This window comes from Globicephala melas, chromosome 6 (assembly GCF_963455315.2).
Source record: "Globicephala melas chromosome 6, mGloMel1.2, whole genome shotgun sequence".
NCBI classification, from domain to species: domain Eukaryota; kingdom Metazoa; phylum Chordata; class Mammalia; order Artiodactyla; family Delphinidae; genus Globicephala; species Globicephala melas.
The window spans coordinates 34186671-34207970 of NC_083319.1; the positions used below are offsets into that span (position 1 = coordinate 34186671).

A 21300-nucleotide genomic window follows, 5' to 3' on the forward strand; every position below is an offset into this window, starting at 1 on the left:
AGGCAGACTCTCTGAGGCAAGGAGCACTTCAGTGGGAAAATCCTGAGGCTGGCTCTGCATCTCTACCTCCAGTATGAGCCTCAGTCCATGAGCAAGCTGCTCTTTAAGGCTTGGCCTTTGCAGATCTTGGGCAACCAACACTCCTCAAGGGGGGAGGGAGATTCCTTGGTCACTGGACCCCTTGACCGCTCAGACAGCCATTTAGTTTCTGTGCATCTTCCAGCTCACAGGCTCTCAGAACATCTTCCAGTTGTGGCTCAGGAGCTGCAGTCATCTTGAACTTCTTCCCTGGACTTTTTGGCCTTTGAAGGAATCCCTAAATTAATCTCCAACATCCTTTTCCTAAAGTGGAAAGAAGATGCTTACCTCCAGACCCTCTCCTCCCTGTTCTCTGCCTCTGGGGTACTGCTCCTCTGTGACTAGAGTCTGTTGGGACATGACTCCACTCTCATCCCTTGGGTCATGTCCTGCCATTGTTTGACTTGGAGTGACTCTGGACTGCCTCTTTTGTCCCCCATACATTCCCACTCTGCCACAGTTTGTCCATGATGATGGGTGGGAGGAGCTAAAAAGTTTGTTCTTCTCCTCCGACTGAAGGTCTTGTGTGAACAATAACCAACATCTCAGGGCTGTCTGGCCTTCCTTGTTTACAGCTGAGGAACCGGGAGAGGACTATCCAAGATGGAGACTGAACTTTTGTCGTCAGCTTCTCTCCTGACCTGCCTAAGGGTTTCTTTCAAAGAGCTAAGCAACCTCGGCTTAGCCATCCCTGAAACATGGGTGGCTGAGAGAGGAAGGTGGACTGAGGAAGGGGCCATGATTGAGTCTCTATCAGCTAAACGGTTTTATGGATTCAGGGAACTTGAGAGGTAAGCTCTACCTTTGCTGTACCCCAAACCATATAATCTGGGCTTCTAGTGCTTGTCTAATGCCTAGATCAAGGAAGGAAAGCTTCCAAGAGGTATTCAGGCAGTGTTCCTGATTCATTGAAGGTGCTGAATTTCCAGTTTCCAAGTGGCCATAAGACTCCCCAGGAGGGGGCAGTGTATAGGTGGCAACAAGCCATGAACTACACACACATACAGGGCTCCTGCTGGAGACATCTACCCAAGTTCTTGTCCAAATGAATCTTTAGGGTGTTTTCCAGTTGCCTCTGGTCTAGGTTTTCTGTTGAGCTCCCTGAGTGACATACCAGGTCACTTTTTGTCTCCTCAGAGTCAGACCCTAGACTCCTCCCAGGATAGCTTTCTAAATACCTGGGTTATTTGGGGGCTCTTCCTCAGGCTATGCACCAGACTCTTTGTGGGTCACCTTGCCTGTCCCTTCACATGGAAATTTCCTGATTGCCTCAACGTCATGTGGCCTAGATTCTTCCTTGCTGCTTTGGCCCCTACCACAGAGGGCTGTGAAGGTTCATGTTTGCCCTGTGGCCAAGAATTCCCTGCTAGTTTGCCCTGAGGCTCTATCTGTGCCAGGTGGGCCCAGTGTTGGATGAAGCTCTTTCAAAGGTGGTGCTCCAGCTGCTGCCAGATCTCATTGATAATAGGAAATTCTCTAGCAAGGATGGAGCCTGGTACTTAGGACAGAGAGGCCATGTTGCACTGCGGAATGTTGGGAGCTAGAGGATGAAAGGTTTCCTGAGCTCTTTGGACCGGAAAGAGTTGCAGCTGCTTCTAGAATAAGTGCCAGTCTCGGGGTTGAATTTCTTTTGGAATGAGAGACTGCACTTCTTCCTGGGGTTCAGAGAAGGACACTCCACAGGCCCTATCTGGGGTGACAGAATGGGAGAGAGGTTGAAGGTGGGCCTGAGTTAGGGGCTGGGATTGGGGCAGGGTTCAAGATCAGAGGGGGCTGGGGCTGGGGCTGCAATGGGGATATTTTAGCCTGAATATGGACTGGGCCCATTAGGGAATCCACTGAATAAGGCAAAGGGAGACACTAGTGGGGGTCAGCCACCCAAGACCAGGACAGTAGCCCCAGGGACTCACTATGCAGAGAGGGAACACCCTGGAAGAGCTGGCTCCACTTCTGCAAAGAGTCCCTTCAAGTTTTGGGGTTTGGGAACTGCCGAGGACTGCAGCTACTTTGGTTTGTCTATGATGCTCCACAAGGCTTGGGAGCCTGCGGTGTCCTGTGTGTCTGCAAGAGACTAAAGTAGCCCCAGCCCTGGTATGATTCCATCCTTCGCGGCTATTCTCCGGAACAGTAGTCGTTTACCTCCGTCCGCTTTCTCTCCCACCTGAGTGCATGCCACCAACCCATGGAAGATTCGATGGACATGGACATGAGTCCCCTGAGGTCCCAGAACTATCTTTTCGGTTGTGAACTAAAGGCCGACAAAGATTATCACTTTAAGGTGGATAATGATGAAAATGAGCACCAGTTATCTTTAAGAACCCTCAGTTTAGGGGCTGGTGCAAAGGATGAATTGCACATTGTTGGAGCAGAGGCGATGAATTATGAAGGCAGTCCAATTCAGGTAACACTGGCAACTTCAAAGATGTCTGTACAGCCAATGGTTTCCCTTGGGGGCTTTGAAATGACACCAACTGTGGTCTGATGGTTGAAGTGTGGTTCAGGGCCTGTGCATTATTAGTGGACAGCATTTAGTAGCTGTGGAGGAAGATGCAGAGTGAGAAGATGAAGAGGAGGAGGATGTGACACTCCTAAGTATATCTGGAAAGTGTTCTGCCCCTGGAAGTGGTAGCAAGTTTCCACGGAAAAAAGTAAAACTTGCTGCTGATGAAGATGACGATGATGATGCAGATGACGATGATGATGACTTTGATGATGAGGAAGCTGAAGAAAAAGCCCCAGTAATCTGTACAAGATACTCCAGCCAAAAGTGCACAAAAATGAAACCAGAATGGAAAAGACTCAAAACCATCAACACCAAGATCAAAAGGTCAAGAATCCTTCAAAAAACAGGAAAAGACTGCTAAAACACAGAAAGGACCTAGCTCTGTAGAAGACATTAAAGTAAAAATGCAAGCAAGTATAGAAAAAGGTGGTTCCCTTCCCAGAGTGGAAGCCAAGTTCATCAGTTAAGTGAAGAATTGTTTCCGGAAGGCTATTCAAGATCTCTGGCAGTTGAGGAAGTCTCTTTAAGAAAATAGTTTAGGGACTTCCCTAGTGGTACAGTGGTTAAGAATCTGCCTGCCAATGCAGGGGACACGGGTTCAAGCCCTGGTCCGTGAAGCTCCTACATGCCGCGGACCAACTAAGCCCATGTGCCACAACTATTGAGCTCGTGCTCTAGAGCCCACGAGCCACAACTACTGAGCCTGCGTGCCTCGACTACTGAAGCCCACGCACCTAGAGCCCATGCTCTGCAACAAGAGAAGCCACCACAATGAGAAACCCATGCTCCGCAATGAAGAGTAGCCCACGCTCACGACAACTAGAGAAAGCCCGCACACAGCAACAAAGACCCAACGCAGCCAAAAATAGATGATAATAGATAGATAGATAGATAGATAGATAGATAGATAGAAAGAAAATAGTTGATATCTGGCTGTCCTTTTTATAATGAAGAGTGAGAACTTTCCCTACCATGTCTGATAAATATTGTCCAGGTTCCATTGCCAAGAATGTGTTGTCCAAAATGCATGTTTAGTTTTTAAAGATGGAACTCCACCCTTTGCTTGGTTTTAAGTATGTCTAGAATGTTATGATAGGACATAGTAGTAGTGGTGGTCAGACAAATGAAAATGGTGGGGAGATAAAAATATACATGTGAAATAAACTCAGTATTTTAATAAAGTAAAAAAAAAGTTCTAGAAGATTTCATTGGTAGTCTGCCTCAGTTGCTTAGGAAGTGTCCCTCCTCCTTTTCTCTCTGCTCCATAATTTGGAAATGCACTCTTTTTGTGACTTGTATCTCCTGGAGCTCCTGCAGATCAGGGCTGAGGAAGAGAAGCTACCTCCTCAGCGCACCTGCTTGCCAAGTCCCCCAGAGACAGGACTCTGAGGGAGGGGAGCGCTCAGGCGGAGGACCTGTGGAAGGCAAAAGGACACAGAGGAAGCAGCAGCTTCCCAACCTCCCCAGACATCAGAAGATCAGCTTCTACAGTCACTCTATCATGATCCTCCCAGCAGGGATCTTGCCGCAAACTGTTATCATCAAGAAGCTTGTCCAGATCGCTGCAAAAGACAAGACGTGTGCTGCAGTTGGGAGCAGAATGAGGATAGGAGGGCCCAGTAGGCCTGGCAGGAGTCACGTTCCCTACATCACTGACTTCAAGATGCTTCTTTTTTTCTTCAAGGAGGGTGCTTCTTTCAACTTCCCTTCCCTATAGGATTACCCTCTCATGTCAACCTCGGTTGCACAGGGGCCCTGCAGTCACAGAAGCCATATGCTAGGAAGGGGGGGAAGGAAAGAAGGAGAAGAGCTTCATCAATACCCGTTTTTCCAGCGAGTCAACAGGTCCCATGTCACATGTGCTCCTTTCTGGCAAACTCTCCAAGCTGGGAAAGAAGGAGACTTGGTCACATGCAGTGAAGGTAGGAGCAAAGGATCTTATAGGAGGCTGAGCAAAACTGTCCTCTGGGGGAGGCTTTTGGGAGACTAGACTTCAAGAGCCCCAAGCATTATTGTACAAGGTCAAACAGTCAGTGACAACAATAGACAGGCTCAGGGATGGAATAGCATTTTATACTTTATCCCATCTGATCCTCATAACCACGGTGTGAGGGATGAAGTTCAAATGTATCTCAAGGAGGAATCTGAACCTTAGGAAAATTAAACAATTTGTCCCAAAACAGGACCCAAAAGGTCTGCCTCCAGAGATCCATTCCACCGTGTCTCACACTGCCACCTAGTGGTCAAGACCCACAGGCCCGCTCCACCATTCTTCCGTTCCCAGGGATGGACCTAGCAGGGAACTGGAGAAGTGTTCTTGGTTCTGACTCCTTCCTATGACTCTTCCTGCTGAGAGCTTTGTTTTCTAAGAGTGATGAGCTCTAGCAGCTGACATCCTTAGAGACTGTGGATGTGGACCTGGGTCTTACGGAAAGGAGAGATTAAGGTTAACCCTTGAGAGCTCTGGACTGAATAGGCAGAACCTTACCCACAAAATGCTCCCTCTTTGCTCCTCTTCTTCTCTGCACTGATGCTGCAAAACAAAAAAGGAATGAGGGGCTTGGCCTCAATTCTTTTTCTCCTCTCTTTAGGCAGATCATAATTCACGACTAAATCTTTCTACTTTGCATTAACAGAGCTCTAATTTACTTCTCTTTTATTCATTTATAAAGTGGATAAAAATATTATTTTCTTGAAAACCTTGCAGAAAGGTCTTCTGTGTGGGATCCACAGTTGAATTTCTTCAGTTAGTAGACTGACCTCTCCTGAGGAAGGGGACAAAATCTCAGATAGGATTTGCTCCAGAAGGTGAGGTTCTGCTCCCTGAGGACAGCACTGGGGCTCCAGCATCTGATTAGAAGCTTTCAGAAGCTCAGCATTGCTATTCAGATCAGCCCTAACACAGAGGAAAGGCTTGGCCAAGGCACCTGGATGGGGGGTGGGGCTGGGGAATGACTGATGAACCAGTGTTGAGGACTCCGTTCTTCGTCAGTTTTTCTGAACTCTCTTAATAATCCAATCCATGGCTCCTGAATTGCGTGATTGGGTTTCTTTTTTCCCAGACCTCGCTACAACACCAAACAGATGGTCTGTGGGTATTGGATAAAGTTCCTAGACGCTATACTCTAGCCCCCCCCCCCCCCCCCCCCCGCCCACAAAGATGATATTCTCTTCTTTCCTCAGAGTTCCCATCTCAGTTGTCTCTCTGGGCCAACATAACTTAATTTAGAAAACTGGGAAGAGGGGCAGGAAAAAAATAAAACTCAGTTACTGCTGGGGGCTCATCTTCAGTTTCTCTAGGGTGGTGGCTGGGGGGCTGGGGGGACAAAGAGTGTAGGTGAACTATAGCCTCTCAGCCTAGCAGGTCCCTCAATGCTTTCTAAATCCCTCTACCCTTCTCTGGGCCTTTTTTATTTTCTACTCCATCTTTTCATCATATCACATATATATCTTATGCTATTTCCTGTTTCTTCCACCTAAAACCTAGATATTATCTGGGTCCTTCTTTACCCCTGGGAGATCTCAACTTGAATCTCACCAGTTCCACAGCTTTTGAAACTCTGAAGTTCTCCTATAATTTTTTGTTCATTTCCAGGGATTTACGCTGAAGTCTTTAACTCCAGCTTCTCCGCATAATCTGTTTTTTGCCTTGCATCAACACAGACATACAACTCATCCCTGTCCCCTTCAACATTTCCCGAAAAATCCATTTTCATATAAAAGAATTAGTGAGCAATGCAGCCTTTTTAAAAGATAGTGTGGGAGTGACCCGAGGGAGAGAGGCCCATGGCATACACCATGGTAAACAACTTAAAAATCCTCTCTGATTAATTCCTTTTCTCTCGAAGTCCCTTTTGTGTTGCTCTGCCACTGAGGGCTCTCAACTCACCCTAATTCACCCCTGCAGTGTCCCACCCTGCTGGTCCTGGTTCCTCTCTCCTCTCTCCCAGGCGCCTCCCCTTTCCCCAGCATTATAATGCTTCTCCTTTATTACACAGAGCAATTCCCCTCTCCTAAAGCCCTGCCCCAACCTGCACATTCAAACCCATCCTGGTTTGAAGAGTAGGAGAGGCCTTCTCTTTAAGCTGCTCCAGCTTTTAAAGAGAGCAGTTGGAGTTGTATATGAAAATATACTTTATTAATTTTGAATCATGCCTATGGTTACTTCTTCTGTGAAGGATTTCTTGATTTTTCTATCTACTTTTTATATTTCTACCAAACTCTCTATTGAAATCTCAGTATTTTTTTTTTTATTTGAGATCAGGCATTTCACGTAACTTCTCAAATTTTCTATTTTTTTACAGCTTTACTGAGGTACAGTTGTTTAAAATGTACAATTTGATGAGTTTTAACATATAAATATACCAGTGAAACCACCACAACAATCAAGAAGTTGAGAAGATCAACCAATTTTCTATAAAACAAGTAAGTTCCAGTCAAGAAGTCCAACTGATAAGCCATAGTATATATTCCCATACTGGTGGATTCATATGAGATTGAGCAGGTGTGACCCTGCAGAGGCCAGAGGTGCAGAGATGGGAAGCACAAAGTTACACAGTGGACATTGGGACTGACGGTTAGTGGGCCCACTGCTGCTTCCACCCCTCGGTTCCCAGGCCATCTATCCTTCCTGCTGGGGCACATGCACCTATAGGGGGTCTCTGATTTAACAAATGCACTGCATCCTGAAGAATGGCACTCTATTCTTACAGAGTGCCTAGTACATTGGTTGTGCCTTTAGAAGGGCATTTCAGCATTCTGTGAGGCTGGCCGCCTCCAGGTGCATTATGTGATATCAAGCTGTGCATCCCACGACCATGGGCTATTCCCATACCTTGTTTACTGGTCATATGCTGTGCTTGGTGGGATTCCATGCCTATGGATTGGGCAAGTGTCATGACCATAGGGGGTCAAAAGTAATAGGATGAAGATAATGGGAATCGTCTTGAGGAAATAGAGGGTGTCAGTGTACAATAATAGGCAAGATGAGTGGTAAAGCAAAGGGAAAGAAAAAGGATTCTGTAGAACCAGAAAGCTAATCTTGTTCTGTCATCTTGGATAGACGCTAACTACTTCCGAAGTCTGCAAATTTTAGAAAATTCCTAAGAATCCTCAGTCTGAGGTCTAATGGAATGGATGGCTTGTAGTCCAGAGAACGTGATGTATGTCTTTTCAGTTGGCAAACACGTATCCAAGGGTTAACACTTTGGAGTTTCATGCTGTGTCAGTTGTTAATAGTGGCTGATGAGACCCTTTCTGTTGAGGCTCAAGGGCAGTTTTCCTCTGTGATGCCTTTCCCAGATATCAAACCTCCATATTTCAGATCATGCAGAGGCTACGTAGGTGGGTGTTTTGGAAATTGCTAAAAACAAAGCCAAAAAAAAAAGAAGTTTCAGCTACTACCTTTCCTTCTTGTATGCCTGTTTCTTTCACAAATCTCCCCAAGGCGGCAAGTGGGGGCGAGCCATTTCTTAATTATATCTGTCTTCCTTCTTCTTCTCCAGAGATCCACAAAGGGCGGGTGCAGGTAAATATTTAGAAAAAGACGTTGAATCTCATGGCATCGTGCCCGCCTTACTAGCAGTGGGCTCGCTCTCAGCCAGCCGCTGCTCGTTCTTTCCGCGTGTCCAGCCTGGTGGATCTGTGCTGTGGCATGCACTGCCTCAGTCCTGAGAGCCTGGCCGCATTCCAGGGCAGGACTCACTGCTTGATGAAGCCAGAGGAATGCCTGCAGCAGATGAGCACGTCCCCAGCCAGGGTGCGAACGGTAGTGAAATCACTGCCGCTTCCTGTGAGGGGTCAAGTGCCATGACCCCAACAGGAAGATGCTCGTGGCTACGTTAGTAGAATCAGTTTCCAGAATGCAGAGGCCTAGCATCTTACTCTATCCAGGGTCATCACCATTGGAGGGTCGATTTTTTCTCTTCCTTTGACTTCTAACATCGTGAGACTGCATTTGTAAGGAAAGGTTTTCTTGTAGCCTCACTCACTCAACAGTGGAATGGACCGCCATGGGGAGTTTGAATTCCCTGCCTGGGGTGCTGGATACCATCCTGGCAGAGATGTGTGGAGATGGGGAAGAGGACTCCCAGCCCCTAAGATGCTATGAGTCTCTGGTGCCCATTGTCCCTAGGGTGCTGCCAGAGGTACGCAGTCTGATGCAGATTTTGCAATGCAGCTTTGAGGTTAGTGATGCAAGTTCATTGAGTAGAAAACGTGGCTGGTGAGATGGACCCCAGGCTGCTGCTTGGGCTCCAAGGGCCTGACTCACACCTCACAGCCCCTGTGAGCGTTTCAGACTGAAGCAATGTTGTCTCTCGTTCCTCTTCCTCCGCTCATCCCGTCAAGGTGGGCGGCTGGTCTTCAGCCCTCCTCTCCTTGATTCCACACAACGCCCCTGGGAAACCTCAGCCACACCTGGCTTCAACCCCTGCCTCTGTGATGATAAATCCTAATGCTGTGTCTCCAAGCCTTGACCTCATCCCTTAGCGAACAGACTCACGTAACCAGCAATTTATTGGACATCTTCATATTGTCTGTCCTACATCTCAAACTCGATGTGTCCCAAACTAAGATGTTTTCTCCTGCCTTCAAACCTGACAACCCTCACCGAGCCAGCCACCCCATACAGGAACCTTCCTCCACCTCCCTCTCAAGTCCACTTCTCCCTTGTGTCCACAGCCTATGTGTTCCACCCTACAGTGCCTCTTTTTATCAGCCTTTTTTATTCCAGTTCTGTTGCCACTGATTTCGTTATCTCTTTCCTGGGCTTTATTGCGTGGCCTCGTGGCTGGTCCCCTTGTCCCAGCTCCCTCTTTTCTAAGCACCACACTCTATGTTAGGTGGGTCTGTAAATGGACAAAACAACTTTAGAAAACTAGCACTGTCTATTCAAGTAGATATATGCATACCCTGTGACCCAACAATTCCACTCCTAGATAGGTACACAACAGATGGATAAAAGCACCCATAAAAGCACCAGAGTCATGTGCAAGAAGGTTTATAGCCCCAAACTGGAAACTAAATATTGCCCATTAATAATTGTGATACCTTCATACAATGGGATATTAACATAAAGATAACTAACAAACTACTTTTATGTATAGCAACATGGATGAGTCTTGAAAACATTGCTTTGAGTGAAAGAAGCCAAATGCAAGAAAATAGGGGAAAATAATTTATGGTGTTAAAATCAGGATAGTTCTTTCTCTTGTGATTGGGTAGTTCCTGAAAGGGGGCCAAAAGGGATTTCTGGAGTTTTTAGTAATGATTTCTTTCTTTAGCTGGGTGCTATTTACATAGGTGTGGTCAGTTAGTGAAAATGTTTGCACTTTTCTATATGTATGCTATCCTTCAATAAAAAGTTTACTAACACCCTCCCACCCACCTACACGCCGAAACAAAATTCCTTCCATGTTCCTCATAACCAGCAGAAACATTTCCAAACCCTGGCAGTACATTCAGTGTTCTCTGTGGTATGACCCAGGGCATCTCCTTCCCGTCTATGGCATGTGTGCCGTCTACACTAGGCCACGCCCCGTTTTCCTTGCACATCTCTGTGCCCTTGCTTTTGTAGTTCCTTCAGCCTGGAATTCCTCTCTCTATCTGTCCCTGTGCTGCAAGTGCCATCTCTGCGAGGCCTCCCTTGATTTCTCAGGCCAAACATCTCTCATGGGCTTGCATTCCCATGGCATGCTGCTTTTCCCTCTCTCAGGGCCCTTAGCTCTCTCTGCTTACATGTGTTTCCTTGACTGGTGGTAAACCTCCGAGGTAGTAGGAACAGTGTCTCCTTCACCTTTGTAAAATTTCCTGGAGTCAGTGCTGTGCTTGCTACAGTGCTTGAGCTGTCGAATATTGAATGCGTGCTCTGAGTTAAGCCTCAGAGCCTCAGTCTGCGTGCTCTGAGTTAAGCCTCGCTGCCAGAAAGCCAAGACATCCAGCTTGCCTGCAAAAAATATTTTGCCAAGAGCCAAGTCCCTTTGCAAGTAAGCACATCCTGCCGTCCTTTATTGGCTGCTGACAGCCGAGCAGATGTAAATGTGTTGTGCAGCGTTGTGGGCGTGTCCAATTAGACTCGGTGAGACTGAGCAGCCCCACTAACATGAATGAGCCATGCAAATATGTGGTTAATGACCATGTCGCTCCGTGTCAATTCTTAATCCCAGATAATTAGTAGATAGATAATTGGTGGAAGAATGGGAGGTGCTGATGGATGTCCCATCACTTGGGTGAAGCTAGTGATCCTCTATGGATTAAGACCCACCCTCTGTAAGTGTTGCTGGCTCCTATTTGAAATGCTCCTTTTGAAAGGGCCCAAGACGAGGTGTCAGGAACTCCAGAGTGGGGCATTAGCATCAGTACTAATTACCTGGGTTGCTTCCATGGAAGGTGGGTGGATGGGCCCCACGGCCACCAGCCTAGTGCAGGCAGCTCAGAGTCCTGTACTGCCCCTGACCTGTTGGGTAATCTTCAGTAGGTCCTTTCTCCTTTCTTGGTTCTGCCGTTTGTCTAATGGCAAAGGGTGGAAGGAATGGGGTGGACATGCGGACTCGAGAACCCATTGTAGACGAGAGTCTCCCTGCTCTGCTCCTTCTTGGCTATGTCAGAGGCATGGTTAGTTGGTCTGGATGTCAGGGTGCTGCGAAGGGGATGTTCTGGGGGTGAAAGCAGACATCTAAGATGTGTGCTGACAGTATCTTACTGTGTGCATGGTGACCCTGGAGTTGCATATCCTGACAGCCCTGGGTTCAACAACTTTTACGTGTAACATTTAACAAACTGTTAATGCTCAAGAGAATGGAACTTACAGGAAGCTCTGCCATGGAACTGGGTGTAGAGGAATGAGCACTTGACTATAAGTCAGGAGGCTAGTTTTGAGGCTGTTACCGAAGGTGGTTAGATCACAATCTCTCTGAGCTTCAGTTAGTAAGAAATTTATATAGATGTGGATCTCAGACTTCTGAATCCAAGTCCAGTCATCTTTAAAAACTGTTTTTGGTGAAATATATCATCCGTATAAAAGAAGGAATTGATGCACTACACATCATCATCATCATCAAATGAGCATCCTTGAAGCCACCACCCAGCCTAAGAGATCAGAATATTGCCATAGACCCCTTAGGTTCCTCTCCCCTTTTGCTTCCTAATTCCTCCCCGCCCAGGATAATCACTAACATAATTTTGTGCTAATCATCCCCATGTGTTTCTTTAGTTACAACGTGATGGTATAGAGGACTGACATTCAGCCCTTTGCTCTGGTACAGTATTTCCCATTGTTTACAGCTGGTGTCTGTTTTGGTTGGCTGGGCACCCACTCTGATCGGTTGGTGCCTGGCTGAATAGTCAGCAAATATTTCTAATATCACTCCTATATGTATAGATCCCTAAACAAGAAAGGTATTGTTTAGTTTCATCCATTTAGCACTTTCTATGACTGAAATAATAAGGCATATATTCCTCTGTGACTTTTCTTTTTTTATGTTAAATATTTTGTTTTTGAGATTCACCCATGTTGATGTTTGTAACTGTAGTTCATTCATTTTCACTTGTAGTGAAATTTCACAAGTAGTATTGCATTGTATGAATAGACCACAATTTATTTATGCACTCTGATGTTGATAGACATTTGTGGGGTTTTTTTCAGTTATTTACAATTGATGAACACACTGTTGTGAAAATTCTTGTACATATCTTCTGGTGCACAATGGCAAGATGTGCTGCATCTATGTTTATGTCCTCTTTTTCCATAATTAATTGTATTTATTTGAGCCTTCTCTCTCAATCTCTTTCCCTTTTGATTAATCTCATCAGAAGTTTGTCTATTTTATTAAGCTTTTCAAAAATACAGATTTTACTTTGTTGATATCTCTATATTGTATTTTTATATTTTATTAATTCTTTCTCTTATCTTTATTATCTTCTCCTTTCTTTGGATTTATTATTTTATGATTTCTAATTTCTTATGTTAGATTGCTTAGCTAATTAATTTTGAAAATGTTCTTTTTAAGGTAAATATTAAGGCTATAATTTTCCCTCTAAATAGCACTTTAGCTCTCTCCCTCAGGTTTGATATGCCGTATTTTATTTATGGTTTGATCTTAAATATCTTACTATTTCTATTAAGACTTCTTCTTTGAGTTGTTTAGAATTGTTTTAAATTTTCCAAACATGTAGGGTGCTTTAGTTTTCTTTTTTTTTATCTTTAGTTATTTTTGTTGTTGTTGTTATTGTTAACTTAAGTGCACGGTCAGAGTTTACGGTCTGACACGAATCTTTTGAGGCTTGTTTTATGGGTTAGCACCTGGTCAATACTTATAGATGTTCCATGTGTGCTAACAAAAATGTTTTCTTCTATTGCTGGGTTCCCTATTCCTTGAATGACGTTAGGCTTGTTAATTGAGCTGTTCAAATATTCCCTATGCTTATGGATATTTTTCTTTGTTTGATCTATTATTATTGAGAGATGTGTTTACTGTGATGGTGTATTTTATTTTATTATTTATTTATTTATTATTGAAGTATAGTTGAATTACAATGCTGTGTTAATTACTGCTGTACAGCAAAGCGACTCAGTTATACATATATATATATATATATATATACATTTGTTTTAATATTCTTTTCCATTATGGGTTATCACAGGATATTGAGTATAGTTCCCTGTGCTATACAATAGGACAGTGTTGTTTTTCCATTCTATATAAACAAGTTTGCATCTGCTAATTCCAAACTCCCTATCCAACCCTCTCCCACCCCCTCCCCCTTGGCAATCACCAGTCTATTCTCTATGTCCCTGATTCTGTTTGTTTCATAGATAGTTTCATTTGTGTCATATTTTAGATTCCACATATACATGATTATCATATGGTATTTGTCTTTCTCTTCCTGACTTACTTCGCTTAGTATGATAACCTCTAGTTGCATCCGTGTTGCTTCAAAGAGCATCATTTCATTGTTTTTTATGGCTGAGAAATGTTCCGTTGTGTGTGTGTGTGTGTGTGTGTGTGTGTGTGTATATATATATATATATTACGTCTTCTTCATCCATTCATCTGTCGATGGACATTTAGGTTGTTTTCATGTCTTGGCTATTGTGAATAGTGCTGCTATGAACATTGGAGTACATGTATCTTTTCAAATTATAGTTTTGTCTGGATATATACCCAGGAGTGGGATTGCTGGATCATAGGGTAATTCTATTTTTAGTTTTCTGAGGAACCGCCGTACTGTTTTCCACAGTGACTGCACCAACTGACATTCCCACCAACAGTGTAGGAGGGTTCTGATGGTGTATTTTAATTCTGCCAACTTTTGTTCTATATATATATTTTTTTATTGGAGTATAGTTGCTTTGCACTGCTGTGTCAGTTTCTGCTGTACTGCAAAGTGAATCAGCCATATGTATACATATATCCCCTCTTTTTTGGATTTCCTTCCCATTTAGGTCACCACAGAGCACCGAGTAGAGTTCCCTGTGCTATACAGTACGTTGTCATTAGTTATCTATTTTATACATACTAGTGTATATATGTCAATCACAATCTCCCAATTCATCCCACCCCTGCCCTTTCCCCCTTGGTATCCATATGTTTGTTCTCTATGTCTGTGTCTCTATTTCTGCTTTGCAAATAAGATAATCTATACCATTTTTCTAGATTCCACATATATGCGTTAATATATGATATTTGTTTTTCTCTTTCTGACTTACTTCATTCTGTATGACAGTCTCTAGGTCCATCTACATCTCTGCAAATGACAAAAATTCGTTCCTTTTTATGGCTGAGTAATATTCCATTGTGTATATGTACCACATCTTCTTTATCCATTCCTCTGTTGATGGGCATTTAGGTTGCTTCCATGTCCTGGCTATTGTAAATAGAGCTACAATGAACATTGGGGTGCATATATCTTTTTAAATTATGGTTTTCTCTGGGTAAATGCCCAGTAGTGGAATTGCTGGGTCATATGTTAGTACTATTTCTAGTTTTCTAAGGAACCTCCGTATTGTTCTCCATAGTGGCTGTATCAATTTACATTCCCACCAACAGTGCAAGAGGGTTCCCTTTTCTCCACACCCTCTCCAGCATTTATTGTTTGTAGATTTTTTGATGATGGCCATTCTGACTGGTGTGAGGTGATACCTCATTGTAGTTTTGATTTGCATTTCTCTAATAATTAGTGATGTTGAGCATCTTTTCATGTGCCTCTTGGCCATCTGTATGTCTTCTTTGGAGAAGTGTCTATTTATGTCTTCTGCCCATTTTTGGATTGGGTTGTTTTTTTTTTTTTGACATTGAGCTGCATGAGCTGTTTGTGTATTTTGGAGATTAATCCCTTGTCAGTTGCTTCATTTGCAAATATTTTCTCCCATTCTGAGGGTTGTCTTTTCATCTTGTTTATGGTTTCCTTTGCTGTGCAAAAACTTTTAAGTTTCATTAGGTCCCATTTGTTTATTTTTGTTTTTATTTTCATTACTCTAGGAGGTGGGTCAAAAAAGATCTTGCTGCGATTTATGTCAAAGAGTGTTCTGCCTATGTTTTCCTCTAAGAGTTTTATAGTATCTGGCCTTATATTTAGGTCTTTAATCCATTTTGAGTTTATTTTTGTGTATGGTGTTAGGGAGTGTTCTAATTTCATTCTTTTACATGTAGCTGTCCAGTTTTCCCGTCACTATTTATTGAAGAGGCTGTCTTTTCTCCATTGTATATCCTTGCCTCCTTTGTCATAGATTAGTTGACCATAGGTGCGTGGGTTTATCTCTGGGCCTTCTATGCTGTTCCATTGATCTATATTTCTGTTTTTGTGCCAGTACCATACTGTCTTGATTACTGTAGCTTTGTAGTATAGTCTGAAGTCAGGGAGCCTGATTGCTCCAGCTCCGTTTTTCTTTCTCAAGATTGCTTTGGCTATTTACGGTGAGCGGGCTTCTCACTGTTGTGGCCTCTCTCGTTGTGGAGCACAGGCTCCGGATGCGCAGGCCTGGCGGCCATGGCGCACGGGCCAAGCCGCGCTGCGGCATGTGGGATCTTCCCAGACCGGGGCACGAACCCTTGTCTCCTGCATCGGCAGGCGGACTCTCAACCACTGCGCCACCAGGGAAGCCCCTATTCGGTGTCTTTTGTGTTTCCATACAAATTGTAAAATTTTTTATTCTTATTCTTTGAAAAATGCCATTGATAATTTGGTAGGGATTGCATTGAATCTGTGGATTGCTTTGGGTAGTATAGTCATTTTCACAGTATTGATTCCTCCAATCCAAGAACATGGTGTATCTCTCCAATTCTGTGTGTCATCTTTGATTTCTGTCATCTTTGATTTCTTTTGTCAGTATCTTATAGTTTTCTGGATACAGAAAACTTTCTTTTGCCTCCGTAGATGGGTTTATTCCTAGGTATTTTACTCTTTTTGTTGAAATGGTAAATGGGGTTGTTTCCTTAATTTCCCTTTCTGATCTTTCATTGCTAGTATATAGGAATGCAAAAGATTTCTGTGTATTAATTTTGTATACTGCAACTTTACTAAATTCATTGATTAGCTCTAGTAGTTTTCTGGTGACATCTTTAGGATTTACTATGTATAGTATCATGTCATCTGCAAACAGTGACAGTTTTACTTCCTCTTTTCCAATTTGGATTCCTTGCTCTGTATATTTTAAAGCTAAGTTGTTAGGTGCAGACAAGTTTAGAATGTTATTATGTTCTTGGTGAACTGAAAGTGTTATTATTATAAAGTGACCCACATTATCTCTAGTGAGGTTTAGTTTGTTTGTTTTGGGCCATAAAAGATTTTGTCTGATATTATCACAGCTACAGAGGGTTTATTTTATTAACCTGATTTTTTTTTTTTTTCTCTCACTGTGGCTTATGGGATCTTAGTTCCCCAACCAGGGATTGAACCTGGGGCCACAGCAGTGAAAGCGTGGAGTCCTAACCACTGGACCACCAGGGAACTCCCTAACCTGATTTATTTTTATGTCAAAACTTAATGCTTTAAAATAAGTGTAGATTCACTTTTAAGAAATACAGAATTCCCTGGTTGGAGAACTAAGATCCCACAGGGCATGAGGCACAGCCAAAAAAAAAAAAAAAAAAAGACAAAGAAATAAGAGAGATCCTATGTACCCTTTACTCAATTTCCCCCAGTAGTAACATCTTATAAAACAATAGTATAATAACACAACTAGGATAGCAATGTTCATATACTCAAGATACACAACATGCCAATCACCACAAGGATCTCTCCTGTTTCCTTATTTATTTATTTATTTTTGCGGTACGCGGGCCTCTCACTGCTGTGGCCTCTCCCATTGCAGAGCACAGGCTCCGGACACGCAGGCCCAGTGGCCATGGCTCACGGGCCCAGCCGCTCCGCGGCATGTGGGATCCTCCCAGACCGGGGCACAAACCCGTGTCCCCTGCATCGGCAGGCAGACTCTCAACCACTGTGCCACCAGGGAAGCCCTCCTGTTTCCTTTCATATTCACACCCACTTCACTCCCAACTGCACCCTCTCCTTAACCCTTGGCAATCTCTGAGCTGTTGTTCTCCATTACTGTATTTTTTTCATTTCAATAATGTTATATAAATGCAATCGTACAGCATGTTACCTATTGGAATTGGCTTTTTTCACTCAGCATAATTCTCTGGAGGTTATTCCAAGTTGTTGTGTGTATTGGTAGTTTATTCCTTTTTATTGCTAAGTATTATTCCATGATACAGGTGTACCAAAGTTTAACTATTTACCCATTGAAAGACATCTGTTTTTTTTTCAGAAGTTTCGCTATTACGAATAAGCTGCTATAAATATTCATACACAGGTTTTAGTGTGAACATAATCTTTATTTCTCTGGGATAAATGCCCAGGAGTGCAATTGCTGAGTCACATTGTTGTTATATGTTTAGCTTTATAAGAAACCGCCAACTGTTTTCTAGAGTGGCAGTACTATTTTACATTCCTGTCGGCATTTTATGAATGATCCAGTTTCTTTGACTCCTTGCCAACATTTGGTGTTGTCGCTGTTTTTTTTTTTTATTATAGCCGTTGTGATAGGTATGCAGTGATATTTCATTGTGGTTTTAATTTGCATTTCCCTAATGGCTAATGATGTTGAACATCTTTTCATGTGTTTATTTGTCACCTATGTATCTATCCTCTTTGGTGCAATATCTCTTTTGTCCATTTTCTAGTTGGATTGTTTTCTTACTGTTGAGTTTGAGAGTTGTATATGTACTACATATGAATCTTTTGTCAAATATGTGATTTGAAAATATTTTCTTCTGGTTTGTGGCTTGTCTTTTCTTCCTTTTAACAGGATCTTTCCTAGACAAATGTTTTTAACTTTAACAAAGTCCTATTTAGGAATTTTTTTCTCTCTTATGCATTGTGCTTTGATGTCAAGTCTAAGAACTTTTTGCTTGCCTAGTCCTACATCCCAAAGATTTTCTCTAAAAGTTCTGTAGTTTTACATTTTATGTTTAAGTCCATTATCCATTTAAAGTTAATTTTTGCATAAAGTATGAGATTTAGGTTGAGGGTTTTTTTTTTGTTTTTTGACTGTGGATGTCCAGTTGCTCCAGCACCATTTGTTGAAAAGGGTATCTTTCCTCTGTTGGATTGCTTTTTTTTTTTTTTTTTGCAGTACGCGGGCCTCTCACTGTTGTGGCTTCTCCCGTTGCGGAGCACAGGCTCCGGATGCGCAGGCTCAGCGGCCATGGCTTACGGACCCAGCTGCTCTGCGGCATGTGGAATCTTCTTGGACCGCGGCACGAACCCGTGTCCCCTGCATCGGCAGATGGACTCTCAACCACTGCACCACCAAGGAAGCCCCGATATTTCTATATATTACAAAATGATGACCATGATAAGACTAGTTACCATCTGTCACCGTACAGAGTTATAATATTATTGACGCTATTATCTTTTTTCTGTTTTCTTGAGGTGGAAGCTTAGGTCATTGATTTGAGATTTTTCCTTTTTTCTAATGTATGCCTTTAGTGATATAAATTTCCCTCTTAGCAGTTCTTTTGCTATTTCCCACAAGTTTTGACATGTTGTATTTTCATTTTCATTCACTTCCATTGGTAATTTTTTTTTTCCCTGAGACTTTCTCTTTTACCCATGGACTATTTAGAAATGTGCTGTGCAGTTCCCAAGTATTTGGAGATCTTCTTGTTATCTCTCTCAGAGAACTTTGGAGAGCTAAGTCTGTATGATATCAATTCTCTTAAATTTATTGAGGTTTGTTTTTATGGCCCAGGAGATGGTCTATTCTGGCACATCTTCCATAGGCATTTGAATAGCAGGTGTATTCTGCTGTTATTGGGTGGAGTGTTCTACAGATGTTGACTACATCCTCTTGTATGATGGTATCACTGAGTTGTTCTATATCTTTGCCAATTTTCTGTCTACTTGTTCTATCAATTATTGAGAGAGGGTTGTTGAAGTCTCCAGTTATAATCGTGAATTTGTTTCTGTCTCATTTCAGTTCTATCAGTTTTGCTTCACATATTTTGTAGCTCGGTTGTTTGGTGCATACACATTTAGGATTGCTAAGTGTTGTTGGTGGGTTTACCCTTTTGTCATTAGGTAAAGTCCTTCTCTGTTCCTAGGAATTTTCTTTGTTCTGAAGCCTACTTTACCTGATACTAATATAGCCCTCCTGTTTTGTTTGATTAATGATTTTATGATATATATTTTTGATCCTTTTACTTTCAACTTGCCTATATTAGAAGTAAGTTTCTGATAGATAGCTATGTTAACTTCCTATAGCTGCTAAAACAAATTACCACAAACTTGGTGACCTAAAACACCACATATTTATTCTCTCACAGTTCTGGAGGTCAGAAGTCCAAAATCAGTTTCACTGGGCTAAAATCAAGGTGTTGGCAAGGCTAGCACCTTCTTGAGGCTCCAGGAGAGAATCTTTTCTTTGTCTCTTCCAACTTCTAGAGGTTGCTAGTATTCCTTGGCTCATGGCCATGTCATTCCGATCTCATGCTCTCGTTGTCACATCTCCTATTTCTGTGTTAAATCTCCCTCTCCCCCTCTCTTATAAGGACATTGGTGATTACATTTAGGACCTACCTGGACAATCCAGGATAATCTCCCCATTTCAAGATCCTTAACTTAATCACATTAAAGACCCTTTTGCCATAAGGTAATATTTGCAGGTTCCAGGGATTAGGACCTGGGTGTCTTTGTGGACTGTCATTCATTTTACCACAACAGCATGTAATTGGGTCCGTGCTCCCCACTTGGCCATTGTTGGTGTGGGTGTGGGTGGGTCACAGTTTTTCTGTGGTGTTTGACTGGAGTAGTTTTCTGTCTTGCTGGGCTGCCCTTTTCCTGCTTGTTTGGCTGAGGAGAGCAGGCTTTTGGGAGGCATTTTTGTCTGTGCCCTTTGGTGTTTTCAGGTTGCCAGTTTCTTCAGCTTCAAGTCTGGGATATAAGGCAAAAAGAAAATGCGTTAAAAAAAAAGAAACAAAAAAAAAAGAAACGAAAAACAAAAAAGAAATAGAAAATGCATTTTATTCACCCTTATCCTGAGTATGTATACCTTTGGAAATTCCAACTTTTGTATAGTCTCCTTGTACATTCTCAACCTAAAATAGGCCCTAGATTTTTTTTTTCTTTGGCTGTGTTGGGTCTTCGTTGCTGTGCATGGGCTTTCTCTAGTTGCAGCAAGCAGGGCTACTTTTCGTTGCGGTGTGCGGGCTTCTCATTGCGGTGGCTTCTCTTGCTGCAGAGCATGGGCTCTAGGCGCGCAGGCTCAGTAGTTGTGGCTCGTGGGCTCAGTAGTTGTGGTGCACGGGCTTAGTTCCTCTGCAGCATGTGGGATCTTCCCGGACCAGGGCTCAAACCGGAGTCCCCTGCATTGACAGGCAGATTCTTAACCACTGCACTACCAGGGAAGCCCCAGCAATGCATTTTAAAAGATATTTCATCCAGATATTTTAGTTGTTTCCATTGGAAAGTTCTTTAAGGGTGTTTGGTTCTCGTTGCTGATGGAAACAGACGTTCCAGTGTTTTTTCCACCAAAATGTCTGTACCCACATCTCAAAGTGTCAATGTTACCCAGGACCTTGATCTTGATACAGTTTGTGGGCCTTTTATAGGGTCAGGGAAATCATTACTCTCACTATAATGGAAAAGATCGGAGGAACGGATTTTTATTTTATTTCATTTTCCCCCCAGCTTCATTGAGATATAATTAACATATAATTGGAGGAACAGATTTTAGAGTCCCTTTGACAAGTCCTATCGACTTATCCTGGCAAAAGCAAGGCACAAATCCCTTTATTATGCTAGCACAACATCCCTTTCTTTTGATAACATCTTCCTGATTTTGCTTTGTGGAAATCCCCACTCTCCTTCAATGGGTATGGTCATGATTGGACTATCTGTTGGTCAATGTACCCTGTCCCCTGCTAGCCAAGAGGGGTGTGTGATACCAGAGGGATCAGTCAGGCAGTCTCCCTGGAGTTTGAGTGTGAGTTCAAATTACTGACAACCTGATTCATCCTGACAGTGACACTCAGAAAAGCTCATCTATTAGCTGCTGCCCTGAATTCTGTCCTTTTTTTTAATATATATATAAATTTATTTATTTATTTATTTATTTTGGGCTGTGTTGGGTCTTCGTTTCTGTGCGAGGGTTTTCTCTAGTTGCGGCAAGCAGGGGCCACTCTTCATCGCCGTGCACGGGCCTCTCACTGTCGCGG

The 21300-nt window shown here is 42.9% G+C and overlaps 1 long non-coding RNA gene and 1 pseudogene across 3 annotated transcripts in view; both read left to right on the top strand.

The window, feature by feature from the left end:
* Positions 1–1865: 1865 nt before the first annotated feature.
* On the top strand, positions 1866–3160 carry LOC115838670 (nucleophosmin pseudogene; annotated as a pseudogene).
* A 314-nt stretch (positions 3161–3474) lies between these two features.
* LOC132597473 (uncharacterized) overlaps positions 3475–21300 on the top strand; it is a 65467-nt gene continuing 47641 nt past the window's right edge. For all 3 annotated transcript variants that reach the window (XR_009564275.1, XR_009564277.1, XR_009564276.1), the window contains exons 1-2: positions 3475–4503; positions 6886–7006. This is a non-coding gene — a long non-coding RNA (uncharacterized lncRNA). The remainder of the gene's footprint in view (positions 4504–6885; positions 7007–21300) is intronic.